The following is a 15,557-nucleotide window of genomic DNA, read 5'->3' as shown; positions in this document are numbered from 1 at the left end:
GTAATTGATTAATATCATGTTTATGCTATTTAATTAGATCATTTATAGTAGTCGTTAATTAAGGTTTGGCTTATCGGTGTTTAACGTCCAAAAGCGACTGAGGCTATGACGGAAGCTGTAGTGAAGGGCTCCGGAAATTTCGACCCCGTGAGATTCTTTAACGTGCACTGGCATCTCACATTACACGGCCCACGACCGCCACGGCCGGGATCGAACCCGCGTCTTTCGAGTCAGCAGCCGAGCGCCATAACCTCTGAGCCACCGCGGCGGCTATCATAAATAATATTGTCACGACCAGAGGAGCCGTGAAGGTAGGCGTCGGGAAGAACCCAGGACTGGGAGGCTTCTTTTAATTGTAGAGCCAGGTCCCAGGACACAGAAGAGAGCCAGCGCGCCTCGAGAGCCCATCGCCGCTTCGTCGTCGTTTTTAACTCAGCGCGGAGGCCGCGCGACGCCTTAGGCGCGTGGCAATATAACTAATTAATGATTAATGACTCTGACTCAATGTTTTTTGGTCATTGACTTTTTATACCTCACCACACCACGCTTTAGATCATGACTGATGACGTCAACGACGTCACATCCGGCGACACATTTTGCTGACACGTTTTGCGGGCACAACATAGCCTAGTAATGCTGCTGCAACAAAACGAGGCTGTCGCAGGGTCTAGCGTGGTAGCGTTGCGGGGGAAAATTCGTCGGCGCGGCAGACTAGGTGAAGCGACAGTGGTTGCCGTTATTGTCATCTCTGTTTTGATATCTCAGCGAAAGCCCCATATAGCATGCGTCTCCAAGACTACACCGCGTCAAGTGGCCGAGTAGGGGGTACCTAGAGAGGAACACCACGAGTCAGGTGCCCGTCTCTCGTAATTCAGGATTCGACTATGCGTTTTTTTTGTGACCGAGGGTAAGCCAGCTTGAGGTTGGGCTCTACTACTTCAAGCGAATGACGCGCGACTGTTTTGGTATCAGGTCGTTTTGCGAGCATAATTCAACATTCCACATCTCGAACGACAGTGCCAATTCAGAAATATTAAAAACTGGGTTCTCCTACGGTGTTGAAGGCCTCCACTTCCACATTGTGATATCATACCCTAAAGCCCAAAATTGAAATTTAATCAGTTAATAATAGGTAACAATCCTGGTTTGACTTTCTACCATTTTACCAGTACCTCAGCTATGTAGTAGGTAGTTTCGACTACGTACTACGTGAGGCTGCTCTGTTCGACTAGAGAGATATTCTCTGTTTTCGAGGTTTGAAGCTAGCTTTCTCGCTTCGTCTTATTTTTTCATTTCTTTTTTCCTTTGGCTCTCATTTATGGAGATGAAAGCAACCTTCACCAATACTAGCCGAGGATGAATATCGCACAATCATGCACCATCTGTGAAAAGCACCAGGAGGGTCACAGACAAATGGCTGCACCTTCCACTTCGCGCTCCTTGCGCCAGTTGCGTATACTGTACGGATTGCGTCTACTACGGGTGCTGTCTGAGCCGTAGTCTAGCATTCCGGAGGCACATCCTAGCGTTCGAGCAAGTGATAAGGAACAGCCAATACAACGACATACCTACTTTCCATCAGCTCTGCCCTACTTGATTCATTTCTCTGCTTCCAGTTTTGGCTGTCTCTTTCGTGTATTGTCGTCTACACATCTGATTTTAGTTATCTATTCTACGTACCTTGATGGTGTGTGACGTTGCCAGTATATGCAGGAGGACAAAAAGTTTAACGGGCGTCCAGTTTAGGGCTCTGTTAAAGACGTCTCGAAATCTATGATTATAAACCTCCCGCACGTCGGCCCGTTGGTCTAGGGGTATGATTCTCGCTTTGGGTGCGAGAGGTCCCGGGTTCAAATCCCGGACGGGCCCAGATTTTTTTTTCTTCGCAGTGCTTTTTGTTTAGCAAAAGTCTCTTATACGCACTGCGCGCAATGCCAAATTTTGTTTGCGTGAAAAAAAGAGCATACAGAGCAGGTAAGCACATATATATTATTAGAGAACTCGTTGTAGAATGCGGGCCAAGGATCACCCAATCAACATAACAGGCGCAAAGAGAATGTCCCAGGCGACAGAAAATAACTGAGGGAAACCTGCTTGCGTGATATGTGTCACTGCAAACATACAAGCAGTTCGTCCGCACCGGTTATGTCAGCATCTGAACCAGTCCCAGCCTGCGGAACGATGTTTCCGGAAGCCTTTCTCTTTGAAGGGAACGCGGCCACAGAACTGGAAGAAGTGTCAGTATATTGTTCTAAACTGGCGAGCCTGCATGCCTGTGTTACAGGAATAAATTTAGCGCTTTGCTTTTAATCTTTTCTAGTTTTTGAAAGCTCATTTTTAGTGAAAGTAATCGGTTTGTTGCTGAGATGCCGTAGCCTATCCGCTACACGCCCACTTCAATTTGTACTCAGTGCCGCTTAAGAGAGAAATAATAAAAGAAATAAAAAACTTATGTCTGTGCCAGTTCCATTAGGCATAGCGGTCTACATAAAGACTCAACACACGAATAGAGTAGGTCAAAGAATAAACACTAGTTAATGATATCCTAACTGAAATCAAGAATAAATGTATATGGGCAGGGCATGTAATCCGAAGGCAGCATAAGAAATATGGTTCTTAAGGGCACCGGGCTGGATTCTGGGAGAAGGCGAAAAGTCAGGTGCACGGATGAGTTTAGGAAGTTTGCAGAGAAAAGGTGGCCATTTGCAGCTGGCAGAGGGCATTGTTAATTGGACAGATATTACACAGGGCTTTGTCTTGGAGCGGCATAGTAAGGGTAATGATGAGAGTGACACGAGATCCCCCTTGCGATGTCGTTCATAACCTGCCAAATTATACGTTCTAACCAAATTATACGTTCTACGTTCTAACATTGTGCGAAAGAAAGTGCCCCCCCCCCCCCCCTCCCTCTCGTTTGGTCTGAATTTTACCTCATTAAGCAATCATTTGTTCAGAGTATAATTTTGACCGAACAAAAACTTCAACTTCGATGCTCTCAGCTCCCTTTCTGTATATTTGAATGAAACCGGGCTAGTACTGGCGGAGACTTCTCTCGGGTATCCAGTTTCGCGCACGTGCTTCGTGCCGTCAGACCGGTTTATTGTTCTTGACCTTCACTGCCACATCTTTTCCTCGTTACATATTCCATGCTGGAAAATGTAGTCAGCAACGGCCCGTTGGTCTAGGGGTATGATTCTCGCTTTGGGTGCGAGAGGTCCCGGGTTCAAATCCCGGACGGGCCCTTGCTTTTTTTTTTTGTTTGCCCGGGTCCTCGAAAATGAAAGGTCAACTGCAGCTCACTCGTCCATTGCAACCCTTATGCCTGTATGTCGTGTGGCTGTGGTGTTTGTCTGCATGGTTAAGGCTCGATGCTATGGACTCCTGAACTCCGAAAATTAAGGTCTGAATTTTCCTGATAATAATTTCCGACAACAGGTTTACCTGTTTTGTTTTGGGTTACTTGGCTTACAACAGCTTAAGACTTACAGCATCACGAAAGTCGAGAGAGCGGGACGCGTTGAACGAGGGACCATGACAAATACTGAGGTCCTGATCCCTCTTACTGCGTGCATTTGTACGCCATAACACAACACTAACTTGATGAACTTAAGTTACTTCTACTTCAGGATGAGGCATTCAGCGTCAGGATGCATGGGAGTCTTCTCCGAGACGAGAATACAGTTGAGTCCATTGGTCTTGGGGCGGGTCGCCATGTTGCAGCTCGACCTAGCTAGGGCCTTCGGCCTGGTGCCACGTGAGGCGTTTTTCTGTATACTGCTGTATTGCAATGCAGGGAACATTATTTTAGATGGCGTTAAAATGACATATGAAGAGTGTTCAACGCCGATTGCCATTACTAAATGTCTAAGTTATAAAGTGCCAGTCCTCACGTCGCTAAGCCAATGTTTTCCTTTGTCTCCCTTGCTTTCTGCTGTATATCTCGAACCCTTTTGTATGGCCGTCCTTCGCTATGCAAACATATGTGGTCCTAGGCTACACGTTGCAGAAGTTAAAATACTGGCTTGTGCAGATGACGTCGCCGTCATCTGTCAAGATGAGCAAAGCGTGCTTGAGGCTCTTCGCATAGCAAGGACTTTCTGCAGGTTCACGGCTGCCCAAGGAAACGATGAAAAAAGTGTTGGTACATGGCATGGGACAAGGGACGCAACACCCGCTAATTACGCTGCTATACAGTGTACTACAGTGTCTGCACTATATCTGGGGGGGATACCCCTTCAGCACTAGCGGGGCTCGACGCAGTTGTGGAGCGAACAAACAGAGTTGGTGAAAGAAAAAATAAAGGGATGGCAGGGTCGCAGATTGTCCATGTTTTTTTTTTTGGTCGCCAAAGTCTGGTATATACTGCAACTAATATTCATGCCTCGCGTAAACGTTCAGAAGCTGCGTCGAGTGTTTGCAGTCTTCATATGAAATGCGAGTTGGGAGAGGGCCAGCCGTACAAATCTCTTTCGTAGAGTTCGGGGCGGAGGGCTTGGGCTCTCGCATTTGTTCATGCGGCAGATTGTATAGCGCTTCTTCTTCCTGCGTGATGAAAGGAACGAATTTCTTCCTATGCTCATTCAGGCGAGAATGGCAAAAGCACTGCCTGGATTTGTTATATCTACATCAAGTGTTATCAGTACAAGAGCTACTGGTTACTATCGAGAAGTAATTACTTCTTTTAGAAAACTGTCGGCGCGTTTTTAGTTACAGTACTTGTGCTCAGTAATAAAAAAGAAACTCTATGCAGATTTAGCTGCCACCATGTTGCCTACACCAATGTATAGGACATCTCACGGTGCATGCCCTGAAAAAGATGTGCTAAAACGAGCCAAAAGGATGCGGTAACCTGCTGCGAAGACGTTTGTCTTCTAGCTACAAACTAACACCTGCTACCCGTTAAAACATGGCTCGAACAGAAAGGGAATTTCGTGCTGTGGACGACGAACTCCCAGCTGTGTAACAAACCGGGAACGATTGAACATGCCTTCTTTGAAAGTTGGGGCGCTCTCTTTCATTGGGATATGTTGCAGCGCACTCTCAAGAAAGAACTCCCGAGTTAACCTTTTGAGATCCAGTACCTGTTAGTGCAATGCGATCAAGTCATACCGTTTGATGACGACGAGAATGGCTGTTCGCCATGGAGATGCGAATGTGCGTTCGGCGCGTGAGAACTTCATTGAAAGTGTTTGTGCGTCGCGCACAAAGTGAATCCCCTGAGTGCTTTAGCATACTTGATGACCTGCCGCGTTCGCAGAAATTTTAAATATGGCAGCGGCACCAGTGTGATGTGCACGCATTGTATACACCAATCTGCGTTTTGTGTAAGCTGGCAATAAAGAAAAAAAAGTCCAATGGTGCAGAGTATGATTGTCACTTCGGGGGCGAGAGGTGTCGTGTTCGACGGTCGGATGGAGTCGGAATTTACTTTATTACGAATATTCTTTGTTTAACATTGTCACAGCATAAAGTTTCCTTTTCGAAATTAAAGGAATTAAGACAGAACAGGTAAGCATTCATAACTTTCATTGCGACAGCGTTCGGGGTCTCGTTCAACTGAAAATCCATCCAGCGTATGCGCTGTAGCCGCTTTCGGTGCACAGAGTGAAAAATTCTGATTTGTTGAAATCCGCCTCCCACCTACGTGAGAGGTGGATTTCAAACGGTTATTATAACATTCGAAAACAAATCATTACTAGATCTCAACAGGTTTCAAGCGTCATCAGGACATATACCGAGTAATGCGCTGAAAAGAGGACTGCGCTAATTCCTGAGGAGTCGAAACCGTGACCCTCGGGCTGCGAGTCAGATAGGCTACCGCGAGACCACGCAGGAACGTTTGTACGACCTAGAGCCGGGCTGTACATATATGCGTACCCAACAATTCTGGACATTGCATTTTAGAGCGGGAAGCGGTTTATGAACGCAGTTTTTTCATATAATATTAAATTTCTCTATAATAATCAATGTATTCGCAGATAGCGCGATAGTAGTTTTGTATTTTTTTCTCTAATAACGTTTTTGCTGTCGTCAAAAGCACTCCCTAATGGTTTTCTATGGCAGTCTTAAAGGTTCACTGAAGAGGAATCTGAACTCTTCATTTCATCGCGGGAAATCGATCTACACGTTCCGAGCATTCTTAAAAACGACGAATTATTGTCGTGTGCGGCCGATTTCTCTAATTTAAATCGGATTAAACGTCGCGGCTGCCGCCTTGTTTTGAACTCGCCGCAGACGGTAGGAGGAGTCGTCAACTAACGCGTGAAGTGCCTTTCAGGCAGTGGCGTGGCGACTTCGCTTTCGCTTTTACTTTATTTCTTGGTTTCCGTGAATAAATAGATCCAGTCAGAGGTTACATAGCTGCAAATTAGGTCTACGGACCTAGAAATACGCATGGACTCTTCGCTTTTGCCGATCGCTACGTTTCACTCCGCCGATGGCTGAGCGGCAAGCCGCCGTGGGACTATCTGAAAGGTAGGTTGACTCCTCCTACCGTCTGCGGCGAGTTTTGAAAAAAGGCGGGAGCCGGGACGTTTAATCCGATTTAAATTATGGAAATCGGCCGCATAGGACAATACTTCACAGTTTCTAAGAATGCTCGGAACGTGCAGATCTAGTTCCCGCGGTAAGAAAAATTACGAGGAACTTTAGCGGCTAAAGTGCTGAAAGGCGAAAGCCTGAGTGCTGCATTCTGCTACGTGATTGTTCACTGCACATTTTGTTGGTGCATTAATTAACTGCCAATTAATGACGCTTAAGCTTCGCCTTTAGGAGTGGAACGCGACAGCGTGTTGTAGCGCTGCCACGGAGTCCAAGGAACGCCACCACCCGTTCGGCGCGATGCGTTGCCCTTTGAACGCAACGCTTTTTGAGGAAAGGAAATGGTGCTGTAATTCTCTGTCATCTCGGTGGACACCTGAGCCGCACCGTACAGGAAGGGAGGAAGTGTGAGTGAAAGAAGAAAGAGGGGCCGTAATGAAGAAAATGAAAATTGTATTTCAGGAAAGGAAATTACGCATTAACTGTCTCACATATCTGAGTAGACACTAGTCGAAAATTGTATTTGAGGAAAGGAAGTTGCGCAGTAACTGTCTCACATATTTCGGTGGACACCCGTCAAAATTCGCGCGCGGTAACGTCACGACAATTTGGACCAATCTGAAACGCGGACAATTACGCCTTGCTCGACGGTAAATTGGTTTCTGAGGAAGGGAAATGTATCTGTCTCTCATATCTCAGTGGACACCTAAACCTCACTGTAACGGGAAGGGAGGAAGATGGGAGTGAACGAAGACACCGTATTCACTAGACGCACCTTTGTTCATTCCAAACTATCGTGCTGGCATGGCGGAGTGGAAACGTGCTCGACTCGCACTCCGGAGACCGGGGTTCGATTCCCAAGCTCGGCAAATTTCTTACTTGGTTTTATTTATTTATCTGGTCGGACTAGAAAGGTTAATTAGACTACTTAGATAAGTAAGCAATTAACTAAACTCAAACTTACTTGGAGCATCACTAACGACCCCTTTAATTGGTTGCATGGTTAGTAGCCAAAGTACAATTGGCCCCGATTGAAATTCGCGCACTCTGACGTGACGACCGTTTCGACCAACTGAAAAGCGTGACATTCTCTGTCGACAGCTCCTGCTTACAACGATGAGGCATTGAAGGCTTCCGCCTTAAAACTAGTTCAGATTCGTCTTCAGTGCGCCTTTAACTGTTCAATGCAATTGATGGAAACTCTGTAAAAGAAAGATTTTGCGACATATCAGAAGAATAGTCCAGGACCTTAACATTTACACAACAAAATCGTTCAATTTTCCAATTGTCAAATTTTTGTCCGAGAATGCTGGACATGGTCGTGTGACCGTTCAAATAATGATTGTGGCTGTGAAAGCGGAAGCAGAAGAGTAACCGTTGACGGGACCCATTAACGCTACCGCATGATACCCTTTGGGCGGAACTTAGGTGTTACCCATATTTTTCCTGGACTAGGTGTAGAATGCAGGCCGAGCGAGGACAACCCTAAGCAACATAATAGGCGAAACGGAAACGTCTGTGGACACGAAAGGACTCAGAGAAACCTGCAACCTGCTCGTGTGAAATGTGCCACTGCAGGAGCTCCGACGACTGGTGCGCACCGGTTATGCCAACACCTGGGAAGTCCCAGACTCATCTACTCGATATGATGGCCATTGAATTAAAGTAATCCTAAATCTAATACGGCAGGTCGGCACGCACATAAGGCAGGAAAAAGACACTGGGTGCCGGTTTACGTACCACTCATCGCTCTCAGGTTTGAGAGCGTGACTTCAAAAGTACGGTGCGGCCGCGGTGGCTCAGCGGTTATGGGGTGCTGCAAATTCTATGCCGTAAATTCTATGCGGCAGCAGAGTAACGAACAGGGTGAGCTCACGGGCTAATTGGTTATTCATAATAATTTTTTCAACAGCGCATGCTACACAAGGACACAAGACGAGGAAAGACACACACGAGCGCTGAACTGGAACTGCAACGAGTTCCATTATTTGCTACTAAATTTACATTCCTGGACATCTATTTGTTCCTTTCTGCTTGAAGTTCCAGCAAACAGTCCCAATATCTTAGTGTCGAACTCTGCTAGGTTGCGTATTCACCATGTTCCATACCTGCCGTCATTCTTCTTTATTCTTCACTCTTAGAAGTCGCCAGCAAATTCAATTGACTAAAATAACCGGGAAGGGGCGTGCTTTTTCCCGTACAGTTGTACTGGATTCGACCCTTTCCGGGTTTATAAATTCGTAAAGATAAAAGCTTGCCGAAAGAAAGCGCGTACCGATTATGGGGTTGCCGTTTTTTTTTTCCTCTTTCAAGTTTTCCTGCTCTTTTGCTCAATGCTAGCCTACTGCTTTTATTTCCAGAACCTTCATGTTCATTGGAGTCGCCCCGTGCGTGAGCTCTTCTCTTCAAATGGAAAAAAACGCTCTCTGTAGGACGCAACGCGTGCAAGAGTCGACCCAATTTATGATAAACCTTACCTAATGTACAAGAAGACAGAAAAGAAGGAACTTTGCTTAAAAACGAAGAACTCTGTGTAAACTTCGCAGTGTTCTACTTAACCTCTTCACGAGTTTAAGTGAAGGCGGCCCTATTTTACTTGCCGTGTTTACTCTCACAATCAGCGGTTTTATTTTTTTTTTTACTAAATATCTCTGAAAATTTTGGAATGTGCGTTTGTTACGCGGGGCACAACGTAGACAAAAATTTTGAAGAGGTTCAATAGGGAACAAAAACTGCCTGATGGAATAAATACTTAATCCGGTAGAGGTTACCTTTTAAAGGAAACAAGCGCGTTCTTCAGCCTAGTTGCCGTGCTGGACGGCATAGTTGACAAATATTTTCTTCGCCTCGTACTTATAACAGCGTAGCCGCCCATAAATATTTCAAAAGAGAGTACAATTACAGTTCAGTGTGGCAAAAGTCACAGTATGCCATGGGAAGGGCAATCGCAGCAAGTTACAGCAGTCCGTAATACGGTAAATCGAGTGTACACAAGCGCTTTGCGACGAAGAGTGATTTGTGTTGCTTCTCGAATTTTTTGCGGAACGTTCTTATTCGTGGGTCGTCGTGATGGGTGACGTAAAATAGTTTTGACATTCGAGAGATGTGTTTTATACTAGTGCGTAGCTTTTCCCCCTGATGACATTCGCTACCGTTATATCAACCAGTGCGCGCTCAAAGGAACGGGTGACTTCAATACCCGAGGGGAAAAATTGCTGTTTTTGGCGGCGAAAACATGAAATTCAGAGGTCGTTGGTTCGGATCCCGCCGGTGGCATGTGATGGGTATTTTCTGCTACTTTGTAATCGATTAAGTTTCACCTATTAAAATAATTACACTATTATTTCCTTTTCAATGACGGTCAAATGTATTGAACACATTTAAACATTCCCTTAAGCTTTCCTTGGTTTCGGTGACTGACTTCCTTCATCCGAGAGGTTATTATGAGCTAATTACATTTTTAATTCTTGGTTTTAGGGCACTAAAGTGAACGGCGAAATCGATAGAGCTCAACGTCGCAGGTGAACCATGCTTTTAAGATTTTCAAATCGACATTGTGATTTGGGTTATCGAACATGGAAATATGTGTGCGAAAAAGTGTCAGTGCCGTAACTGTAGATACGCCGGTAGGTATAGCGCCACTTCAAGACGGGGTGAAACGAGGTTAAGGGTTAATAAAACGAAGCAGGTTTCCTTGGACGTCGGGCCGACAGGCGCTTTCCCTCTCTGCGCCGTAGTCGCCAACCTAAAAAAATAACGTGGTTTCCAACGCCCGAGTCATCGCCCTGATGAGGGAGGCGACGCTCCAAGCGCAGAGCCGCGACGCCAGAGAAACGCTGCTGTATTTCGGCAACTCACTGAATAGACTGCATGGGAGAAATGCGAAATCATTAGGCGCTTGCCGCGACGTTAATGGCTCCTGGTCGACGCCTTTCTTCACCCACACCATCAAGATCAGACAGCTGCTCTTCGACCTTCGACGCTACCAATCGACGATGTGTGCTTTTTTTGTTGCTGTACTCTGAGTGGTTGTAAGCGTGACGTCATCAGACGTATGGATGACGTTACATGGCTTCACGAATCAGCCCCATATATCAAACCAACCAATTACCACAATTGATTGGCAACAGTAATTAGTACGATTAATTTGTGTAATTGTTTGAATTCAAGTTTATGCTCGTTAATTAGGTCAATTATTATGGTCGTTAATGAAGGTTTGGCTTATGAGTGTTTAACGTCCAAAAGCGACTGAGGCTATGACGGAAGCCGTATTGAAGGGCTCTCCAGAAATTTCAACCACGTGAGATCCTTTAACGTCCACTGGCATCTCACATTACACGGCCCATGACCGCCACGGCCGGGATCGATCCCGCGTCTTTCGAGTCGGCAGCCGAGCGCCACAACCTCTGAGCCGCCGCAGCGGCTATCATAAATAATATTGTCACGACCAGAGGAGCCGTGAAGGTAGACGTCGAGAAGAACCCAAGACTAGGAGCCTTCTTTTAATGGTAGAGACAGGTCCCAGTACACAGAACAGAGCCAGCGCGCCTCGAGAGCCCACCGCCGCTTCGTCGTCGTTGTTGACTCAGCGCGGAGGCCGCGCGGCGCGTTAGGCGCGTGGCAATATAACGAATTAATGACTAATGACTCTGACTCAATATTGTTTAATCACTGACTTTTTATACCTCACCACACCACGCTTTAGATCATGACTGATGGCGTCAACGACGTCACATCCGGCGACACATTTTGCAGACAGCTTTTGCGGACACAACATAGCTTAGTAATGCTGCTGCAACAAAACGAGGCTGTCGCAGGGTCTAGCGTGGCAGCGCTGCGGGGGAAAATTCGTCGGCGCGGCAGACCAGGTGAAGCGACAGTGGTTGCCGTTATTGTCATCTCTGCTTTGATATCGCAGCGGAAGCCCCATGTAGCATGCGTCTCCAAGACTAGACCGCTTCAAGTGGCCGAGCAGGGTGTACCTAACGAGGAACATAACGAGTCAGGTGCGCGTCTCTCGTAATTCAGTATGCGACTATGCGTTTTTTTGTGACCGAGGGTAAGCCGGCTTGAGGTTGAGCTCTACTACTTCAAGCGAATGACGCGCGTCTGTTTTGGTATCAGGTCATCTTGCGAGCATAATTCTACATTTGACATCTCGAACGACAGTCCCAATTAAGGAATATTAAAAACTGGGTTCTCCTACGGTGCTGAAGGCCTCCACTCCCACATTGTGATATCATACCCTAAAGCCCAAAATTGAAAATTAATCATTTAATCATAGGTAACAATCGTGTTTTGACTTTCTACCTTTTTACCACTACCTCAGCTACGTAGTAGGTAGTTTCGACTACGTACTACCTGAGGCTGCTCAGTTTGACTAGATAGATATTCTCTGTTCTTGACTTTTGAAACTAGCTTTCTCGCTTCGTCTTTCTTTTCATTTCTTTTTCCCTTTGGCTCTTATTTATGGAGACAAAAGCAACTTTCAACCATACGAGCCGAGGATGAATATCGCACAATCATGCACCATCTCTACAAAGCGCCAGGAGGGTCACTAGCGAATGGCTTCCTTGCGCCAGTTGCGTATACTGTACGCATTGCGTCTACTACGGGTGCTGTCTGAGCCGTAGTCTAGCATTCCGGAGGCACATCGTAACTTTCGAGCAAGTGATAAGGAACAGCCAATACAACGACACACCGATTTTCCATCAGCTCTGCCCTACTTGATTCATTTCTCTTCTTTCATTTTTGGCTGTCTCTTTCGTGTATTTACGTCTACACTTCTGATTTTAATTATCTGTTGTACGTACTTTGATGCTGTGTGACGTTGCCAGGATAAGCAGGAAGACAAAAAGTTTAACGAACCTCCACTTTAGGGCTCAGTTAAAGACGTCTCGAAATAAATTATCATGAACACCTCCCCACATCGGCCCGTTGGTCTAGGGGTATGATTCTCGCTTTGGGTGCGAGAGGTCCCGGGTTCAAATCCCGGACGGGCCCGGATTTTTTTTTTCCCCAGTGCCCCTTGTTCAGCAAAAGTCTGTGATACGCACTACGCGCAACGCGGAATTTTGTTTGCGTGAAAGAAAAAAAAGAGAGTATAGAGAGCAGCTAAGCACATGTATATTATTACAGAACTCGGTGTACAATGCCGGCCAAGGATCACCCAATCAACATAACAGGCAAAAAGAGAATGCCACAGTGGACAGAAAATAACTGAGGTAAACCTGCTCGCGTGGTATGTGTCGCTGCAAACGCCCAAGCAGTTCGTCCGCCCCGGTTATGTCAGCATCTGAACCAGTCCCAGCCTGCGGAACGAAGTTTCCGGAAGCCTTTCCCTTTGGAGGGAAACGCGGCCACAGAACTGGAAGAAACGTCAGTACGTTGTTCTAAACAGGATAGCCTGCATTGCAGTGCTAGAGGAATAAATTTAACGCTTTGTTTTTTACCCTTTTCTAGTTTTTGAAAGCTCATTCTCAGTGACAGCGATCGGTTTGTCGTTGAGATGCCCTAGCCTATTGGATACACGCCCACTTCAATTTGTACTCAGTGCCGCTTAAGAGAGAAATAATAAAAGAATTAAGAAACATATGTCCGTGCCAGTGCCATTAGGCATAGCGGTTGACCAAAAGACTCAACACAAGAATAGAGTAGATCAGAGAATGAACACTAATTAATGATACGTTAATCGAAATCAAGAATAAATGTACATAGGCAGGGCATGTAATCCGAAGGCAGCATAAAAATATGGTTCTTAAGGGCACCGGACTGGATTCTGGGAGAAGGCGGAAAGTCAGGTGGACGGAAGAGTTTAGGAAGTTTGCAGAGAAAAGGTGGGCGTTTGGAGCTGAATATTGTACAGGGCTTTGTCCTGGAGCGGCATATATATTAAGGGTAATGATGACGGTGACACGAGAGCTCCCTTGCGATGTCGTTCAGAACCTGCCAAATTGTGCGTTCTAACCGGTTTTCGCGGCGCACAATGCTGTCAAGCGAGGCTTGACATTATACGAAAGACAGTGCCGCCCCCGTTTGGGCTGACAATTTTCTCGTTAAACAATCATTTCTTGAGAGTAGAGTTTTGAAGAAACAAAAACTTCAATCTTGATGCTGCCAGCCGCCTTTCTGTGTGTTTGAATGAAACCGGGCTAGTACTGGCGGAGAGTTCTGTTCTCTCTCTTGTCCAGTTTCGCGCGCGTGATTCGTGCCGTCAGACCGGTTTATTGTTCTTGACCTTCACTGCCACATCTTTTCCTTGCTACATATGCCATGCTGGAAAAGGAAGTAAACCGAGGCCCGTTGGTCTAGGGGTATGATTCTCGCTTTGGGTGCGAGAGGTCCCGGGTTCAAATCCCGGACGGGCCCGGATTTTTTTTTTTTTAGTTTGCCGGGGGTCCTTATTCGTAAATTGCAACCCTTATGCCTGAATGTCGTGTTACTGTGGTGTCTGTCTGCATGGTTCAGGCTCGATGCTATGGACTTCCGAAAATTAAACTCTGAATTTTCCTGATAATAATTTCCGAAAGCAGGCTTACCTGTTTTGTTTTTAGTTTACTTGGCTTACAACAGCATAAGACTTACAGCATCGCGTAAGTCGAGAGAGCGGGACGCGTTAAACGAGGGACCATTACAAACACTGAGGTACTGATCCCTCTTACAGCGTGCATTTGTAAGCCATAACACAACACAAACTCGATCAACTTAAGTTACTTCTACTTCAGGATGAGGCATTCAGCGTCAGGATGCATGAAAGTCTTCTCCGTCGAGAATACTGTTGAGTCCATTGGTCTTGGGGCGGGTCGCCATGTTGCAGCTCGACCTAGCAAATGCATTCGGCCGGGTGCCACGTGAGGCGCTTTTCTGTATACTGCAGTATGGTAATGCAGGAAGCGTTATTTTAGATGGCGTTAAAATGGCATATGAAGAGTGTTCAACGCAGATTCCCATTACTAAATGTCTAAGTTCTAAAATGCCATCCCCTCACGTCGGTAAGGCAAGGTTGTCCCTTGTCTCCCTTGCTTTCTGCTGTATATCTCGAAACATTTTCTATGGCCGTCCTTCGCTATGCAAACTATGTGGTTCTAGGCTACACGCTGCAGAAGTTAAAATACTGGCTTGTGCAGATGACGGCGCCGCCATCTCTCAAGATGAGCAAAGCGTGCTTGAGGCTGTTCGCATTGCAATGACTTTCTGCAGCTACACGGGTGCCCAAGTAAACAATGAAAAAACTGTTGGTACATGGAATGGTATATGGGAAGCAGAACCCGCTAATTACGCCGGTATACAGTGTACTACAGTGTCTGCACTATATCTGGGGATACCCCTTCAGAACTGTAAGGGCTCGACGCAGTTGTGGAGCGAACAAACAGAGTTGGTGAAAGAAAAAATAAGGGGATGGCAGGGTCGGAGATTGTCAATGTTTTTTTGGGGGGGCTGCCAAAGTCTGGTATATATTGCAACTAATAAGAAGCTGCGTCGAGTGTTTTCAGTCTTCATATGAAATTCGAGTTGGGAGATGACCAGCCGTACAAATCTGTTTCGTAGAGCTCGGGGCGCAGGAATTCGGCTCTCATGTTTGTTCATACGGCAGATTCTATCGGGCTTCTTATTTCTGCGCTATGAAATGAACGAATTTCTTTGTACGGTCATTCAGGCGAGAATGGTAAAAGCACTGCCTAGATTTGTTATATCTACATCAAGTGTTATCAGTACAAGAGCTACTGGTTACTATCGAGAAGTAATTACTTCTTTTAGAAAACTGTCTGCGCGTTTTTAGTCACAGTACTTGTGCTCAGTAACAGAAAAGAAACTGTATACAGATTTAGTTGCCCCCATGTTGCCTACACCAATGTATAGGAGAGCTCACGGTGCATGCCCTGAAAAAGATTTACTAAAACGAGTCAAAAGGATGCCTGTAACCTGCTGCGAAGACGTTTTTCTTCCAGCTACAAACTAACACCTGCTACACGTTAAAACATGGTTCGAACAGAAAGCGATTTTCGTACCGTGGACGA

General features: G+C 46.0%; 4 non-coding genes across 4 annotated transcripts; all 4 read left to right on the top strand.

The window, feature by feature from the left end:
• Nucleotides 1–1,797: 1,797 nt before the first annotated feature.
• TRNAP-UGG (transfer RNA proline (anticodon UGG)) lies at nt 1,798–1,869 on the top strand. Its single transcript has one exon. It is a non-coding gene; the product is annotated as a tRNA-Pro (tRNA).
• A 1,301-nt stretch (nt 1,870–3,170) lies between these two features.
• TRNAP-UGG (transfer RNA proline (anticodon UGG)) lies at nt 3,171–3,242 on the top strand. The gene has a single exon. It is a non-coding gene; the product is annotated as a tRNA-Pro (tRNA).
• Nucleotides 3,243–12,471: 9,229 nt separating this feature from the next.
• TRNAP-UGG (transfer RNA proline (anticodon UGG)) lies at nt 12,472–12,543 on the top strand. The gene has a single exon. It is a non-coding gene; the product is annotated as a tRNA-Pro (tRNA).
• A 1,293-nt stretch (nt 12,544–13,836) lies between these two features.
• Nucleotides 13,837–13,908, top strand: TRNAP-UGG (transfer RNA proline (anticodon UGG)). Its single transcript has one exon. It is a non-coding gene; the product is annotated as a tRNA-Pro (tRNA).
• The last annotated feature ends 1,649 nt before the right edge of the window (nt 13,909–15,557 follow it).

The sequence above is a fragment of the Amblyomma mixtum genome, chromosome 3 (genome assembly GCF_055824585.1).
Source record: "Amblyomma mixtum isolate Tamu chromosome 3, ASM5582458v1, whole genome shotgun sequence".
NCBI classification, from domain to species: domain Eukaryota; kingdom Metazoa; phylum Arthropoda; class Arachnida; order Ixodida; family Ixodidae; genus Amblyomma; species Amblyomma mixtum.
This window is presented reverse-complemented; position numbering and strand designations above follow the sequence as displayed.